This window comes from Cyprinus carpio, chromosome B8, assembly GCF_018340385.1.
Source record: "Cyprinus carpio isolate SPL01 chromosome B8, ASM1834038v1, whole genome shotgun sequence".
Lineage (NCBI taxonomy): Eukaryota > Metazoa > Chordata > Actinopteri > Cypriniformes > Cyprinidae > Cyprinus > Cyprinus carpio.
This window is the reverse complement of record NC_056604.1, coordinates 25,813,674-25,819,922: the sequence shown is the minus strand read 5'-3', so window position 1 is coordinate 25,819,922 and position 6,249 is coordinate 25,813,674. Positions and strand designations below refer to the sequence as shown.

Genomic DNA, 6,249 nt, shown 5'->3' with positions numbered 1-6,249 from the left:
TGCAGTCTTCAAAAGGATTTGAGGTCTCTCTGTTTCCTCAGTTTGCATGTGTTGCTGTATATACAGTTTAGAGAACAGGCAGTGACGGTAAATGTCATCGTTGTCCTCTGGGACATGATTTTCAGAATGGAGATCCAGTGTTACTTCGCTGTGAACCCTACTAAATAGACAAGAGGAAAATGTCAGCACTGCTCAGGCATCACGGAGTGTCTTGCGTGTTTCAAAATATTTGAAGTTTTTACAGATCTAAAAGTGTTGTTATCTAACACATAGGACCTTGTTGGGTAACAAAACATCGTTGGTTTCCTGGACAATCCACAATCAAACAGCAGTAGGTTCAGGAGATGTGGGAAGTTCTTCATATTGATGGACTTTCTGTCGGGGTCAGTATGTGTGCCTCTGATTTGAGAGATTCCACAGCCTTTATCCCACTAGTCTTTGGTGGTTTTGACCTACTAATGGCATTTTTATGCAGTGTTTGTGGTTTAATAATCCAGGGTGGGCAGGTGGTGAACCTGATGAACCAGCGTTTACAGACTGGATTCAGTGAGACGGAGTGCTGCAGATCTTCTGTGACACTGTGAAGCTGTCGCTCGACTACATCAGTGCAAAAAACTCCCATCATCCCCGGGACCTGAAAGTATGAACTCTTAATTATTTTAAGAAATAGTTAACCCTAAAAAAAAAGTTTAATAACTTACTTAGTCCATTTAGTCAGTTCCAAACCTTATAAACTTGATTTTTTTTTGAAACACACCATACAAAGGAGAAGATTTTTTTTCTCTTCATGTCAACTAAAGCGTACAGAAACCTATGGAAAGCCGTTTTCCCGCCACTGATAAAAAACAAAAAAGAAAAATTGGCAACGTTTTTATCCCACAATTCTGGACTTTTTCTTAGAATTTACATGCCCATAAATTGGCATTGCGAGTTAAGTCAGAATTGTGTGATATAAAATTGTAGTATCTGAGAAATAAAGTCAGAGAAAAAAAGTCAGTTGATATAATGTCAATTCTGACTTTATTTCTTGAGATAATATCAACCCGACTTTTTTTTTTTTTTCTCTCGGTCCGCAATCATTTTTAGTTTTATATCTTGCAATTCTGACTTATAACACGCAGTTGTGACTTATAAAGTCAGAAATGGTGAGTTATATAAATTTTATAATTGTAAGAAATATAGTCTTCTTTTCTTTAGAATTGGACCTTATATCTCACAAGTCTGAGAAAGAAGTCAGAATTGCGCGAGGTTATAACAAATTAGAGTTGTGAGATAAAAACTCTTGCAAGTGCATCTTATTATCAATACAGTTCTGAGAAATAAAATTAGAATTGTCTGAGAAATAATAACTCGCAAATGCAAGAATTTGAGAACAATTTTTACATTTTTTTTTTTTTTACCCATTTACATCTTTTTATTCATCAGTGGTGGATACATGCTTCCATAAACCCAGTAACCAGTGTTTGATCAAGCTTCAAAAAGATATCTTAATGTCTTAATCCCCAAAAAAAAAAACCCAAATAGTTTAAAATGTATTGAGTGGACTATATTCCTTTAATAATGACGTTTTTGGCTTATTGAATGTCCCACCTGCAGCCCCCTTTTTATTAATATAACGATTTTAAACACCCATCTTAGAGCTCATTTGTGATGTACTGTAACTATTAACTATTTCAGTTTCAGCTTTACAAAAAACTAGGACAGAGCATACTGACTATTACAAATGTGTGACCTCTCTTTTGTGTCTCTTTTTAGGTAGAGAACATCTTGCTCTGCATGACAGAGGACATTATGTGTTGTGTGATTTTTGGCAGTGCCATTAACCGCTCCCAGAATCCACAAACAGAAGGTGTGGCGGCTGTAGAAGAAGAAATCAAGAAGTGAGCTTTGTGTTGTTATATTATTACACCCACAGTGTTACGTTTCCATATCAGTTGACATGAATCTGAATACTCGTGTGTGTGTTAAGGTACACTACGCTTTCATACCGGGCCCCAGAAATGGTGAATCTATATGGGGGCAAAGTTATCACTACTAAAGCTGATATATGGGTGAGTCAAAGAGAGGAATAATTCCAGTGTGTTTCAGTAGTAGCCAAAGCTTCCTGTCTCTGTAGTTGATTATTGGTGAATGTGCATATCATTGTGAAACATCACAAAGGAGGTTTGATGGACTCTTGCTCATTTGTTGTCCCTCAGGCTTTGGGCTGCTTGTTGTACACATGTTGTGTTATTTCACAACTGCCGTTTGGAGAGAGTCAGGTGGCCATCTGTGCCGGCAGCTTCACATTCCCTGACAAGCTCCCGGTACTCTCACGGCACGACATGCACTGCCTCATCCGTAAGTTCAGCTGATGATTGCTTTTCTGTCATTCATATGTGCTTTACAAGTACTAATAAACAGCCAATATGCTAGTAATACTGTATGCATGCTAATAAGCAACTATAATAATATAATATAAATAAATCACTAATTATATATAATAGTTAGTGTTAATAACAGTTAACAGTGGTTATAGTATTTTCAAAATATGGCACATACAGCTTGATTGTAAATATTGTCTAAAAAATATTCTGTTAACATGTGTACATTTATGTTTTAATAAAAGCATTATTAGGGACAAAACTGTTGGTGGAACAACTAAGGACAGTCAATCAGTTTTTGAAAAGTATTATTTTTCACACATTAAATATTAAAGTAGTTTGTTTGTTTTTCACTCTATATTTAGATTACCATAGATTTAAATGTTTTGTTTGTGCGCATATATATATTATATTTTTATTTTATTTTATTATTCCTCAAGGATTAAAGCTAAAGCATTAAATTAATCAAAAGTGACAGTGAAGACATCTATAATGTTACAAAAGATTTCTATTTCAAATAAGTGCTGTTGTTTTGAGCAATATTTATCCTGAAAAAAAAAAAATTGCTGCAGTTGTCACAAAAAATAATAGTAATGATAAATGTAAAAAAATATGTAACTAGTAATGGCAGTAAAACTTTAATGATCATGTGACACTAAGACTGGAGTAACAGCTGGAGTACATTACAAGAATAAATTATATTAAAATAGAAAAGAGTTACATGTAATGACGTGCTAAAAATGATTACAAATGAATTATTTAGAACATATTAAAATTAAGAAGGCTATTTTAAATTGTAATAATATTTCACAATATTGCTGTTTACACTGCTGTTTATATCAAGTAAATGCAGCCTTGACAGGCATAAGAGACTTCTTTCAAAAATATTGAACTCTAAATATTAAATGTATTGAATGGTAGTTTATCACATTTATAGTATATTATGAGCAAGGAATGATTTACAATGGGTCCATTGAATTATTATAAATAATGCATAGCTGAAACTGATAATATATGTATTTAAAAAAAAAAAATACCGTCATATAAAAAAAATAAAATAAAAACAAAATAATAATAAAAAAAAAATAATAATAAATAAAATTAATAAAATAAATTTTCATTCTCTGGGGCAATAATTATTATAATTTTTTTTTTTTTCAAGATTTAGCAGAACTGTTTTTCACCTGTACACTTCTTTGTTTTGATTTAATTTTTTCCCGTCTCAGGTTACATGCTGGAGCCAGACCCTGACATAAGGCCAGATATCTACCAGGTGTCATATTTCGCCTTTAAACTGGCACGGAAAAAGAATGCCCAGTACAGAATATCCACGTAAGCCCTGCTCATTCATACTCTCTAGATCTCTCTCTCTATTTCCTGTGCTATAACTACACAAGCTTCCGTGCGCATTTGCCCTGATCTACTCTCCTGTTTTCCTGTCACACTCTACAGGGTTTTTGTTCTTTATTCCAGCACATACTTTTAATCTATGTTTTAATTCATGCCTATCCCTTTCAGTAGATATCGTAAGTGCTTGCACGTAACAGCACAGGAAGTGGATTGTCGCTCATGGCTGCCAGCTGGCACACATCCAGTAGCCCCTCCCACTCTGAGCAGTATTGATAGCATAATGGAAGCATTGAGTCATGATCAAAAGACACCCGCAAATGTCGTTAGAGTTTCAATACAGGAATGGCCTCTGTAGAAACTTTCAGTGTTTCTTTGACCATTTTTTCCTGACGTAGGGATGTTTGGCTCAGACTGCGTGTCTACATATAAATATCATAACTAATGACGTGCTTTCGTTACACAGTTACATGCATATCTTTTGTTGCTGATGATGTCATCTTCACTTATTTTTACACATGCGTGGAAATGAAATTACACCACTTAAGAATGATGATTTCATAGGATGTGACACTAGCAAAAAATGTGGTATGAAACCATTTCTATGCTCAACTCTATTAAAAAACTTAATAAGGTTAAATTAATTAAATAAGTTATAAAAACAAAAACTTTGAAGTCCCACCTGAAAATAAAAATGACAAATCTACTTTCTTCATGTTGCTGGTCTCTCATGCACACTAAATGGGTGTGTGTGTTATTTTACTAGTATTTATATACTTTTACAATATTTATTAATGTTATGGATTCGCTTTCATTTTATATTTTCCCGTTTTCATTTTAGTTCAGGTTTTGTTAGGTGCTTATTAGTCTTTTTACTTTATTTTTATTTCTAGCAATTTTAAACATTTTATTTTCAATTCATTTTATTTATTCACAGTTTTTTCATTTCACCGCAATTTTAATTAACTAAAATTATTTCAGTAATTTTAAACACTTTTATTTCAGTTAGTTGCCAATATAATATTTGTAATTTGTATTTGAATTTAAATGTAGTTTTTTTTTTTTCTAAAGTTTATATTTAATTGTATTCCAGCTTTATTTTTAATTAGCTAAACGATTTTGTGTGTGTGGGTGTGTGTGTGTGTGTGTGTGTCGGTGAGAGTGTGTGTGTTAGTGTGTGTGTGTTGAATTTCCTGTTTCACTGGAAGGAGTTGCAGATGTTTCATGATGACTAAAGACACACAAATACAAAATGTAACCAGTGTTGGGTGTAACTAATTAGTAATTAGTTACTGTAATTTAAATACTTTTCCCTTGAATAACGTAAAACCGTTTTTTTTTTTCAGTCACTTATGTAATTGAACTTAATACTGTGTATAGACTGTAGAAGATTTCTATACAATACAATATAGTGTATTTAACATCAAAAATTTAAAGTCTAACCTTAAAATGCATGCTTTTTATGAATACTTCTCACTTTATACACTTTGGTGAATTAATAAGAATATTAGTGAAACTTTAGTGTTCAATTCTCACTATTAACTAGTTGGTTTTCAACATGAATATTACTGTTTATTATTACTTAATAACACACATTAATGTCTTATTCTGAAGACTGTTTTCTAAATCCTTAATGCTACCCAATTCTTAAACTTAATGTCAGCAACTACTTTACTAAGTATTAATAAGCAGTAATTAGGAGTATATTGAGGAGGCAAAAGTATAGTTAGTTCATAGTGAGAATCTAAATTGTGACCAGAATAATTTATAGTTTTGTATTAATTTTTTTAAAAAAAGAACTAAAAAGAACCATTTTATGTATAATCCCTTGTATCATTCATTAACTTGTCGAGGTTGATATAGGATTTAGAAAGTAATAGAGTAATAAGTAATTAAATACTTTTTGGAGAGAGTAATTTGTAAAGTAATCTGATTACACTGTTGAAGATGTAATTAGTAACTAGTAATTAATTACTTTTTTAGAGTAACTTAACCAACACTGAATGTAACAATATAATTGTAACATTAAGTCCAAGTGAGATGAAAAGAGTTCACACACACACACACACACACACACACACACACACACACACACACCACACACCACACACACACACACACACACACACACACACACACACACACACACACACACACACACACACACACACACACACACACACAGCTAAAAAAAACATGGTTTATTAAAGAAAACAAAAGAAGGAAATCCAAAAAACAAGCAAACAGTGAGCAAAGCACAAACGATATTGGACAAGGAACTGAAGCAAATGAGATAATTAACTAAACGAGAGGCAAACAAATTGAGCAATTAAACAGACAGAGAAAGTAGGTCTAGTGACAAAACAAGGAAGACAAAACCCAAACACAATGAAAGCAGAACAGAAGTATAATAATAAATAGTAATAATATTCCGCTTATTCCATTAGAATTCACTCATTCCAGCAAAACTCCCAGATCCAATCAGAGCCAGTGAAGCTGTGGCCAAGAAGAGCCAAAACAAAGCCAGGTGAGACTATCT

At 32.8% G+C, this 6,249-nt stretch overlaps 2 long non-coding RNA genes across 2 annotated transcripts; both read left to right on the top strand.

The window, feature by feature from the left end:
- Window positions 1-1,755: 1,755 nt before the first annotated feature.
- On the top strand, window positions 1,756-2,254 carry LOC122138286. Its single transcript, XR_006155471.1, has 3 exons — window positions 1,756-1,880; window positions 1,970-2,051; window positions 2,199-2,254. It is a non-coding gene; the product is annotated as an uncharacterized LOC122138286 (long non-coding RNA).
- Window positions 2,255-2,317: 63 nt separating this feature from the next.
- LOC122134188 lies at window positions 2,318-6,238 on the top strand. The gene is made up of 3 exons (XR_006155472.1): window positions 2,318-2,340; window positions 3,590-3,695; window positions 6,158-6,238. It is a non-coding gene; the product is annotated as an uncharacterized LOC122134188 (long non-coding RNA).
- The last annotated feature ends 11 nt before the right edge of the window (window positions 6,239-6,249 follow it).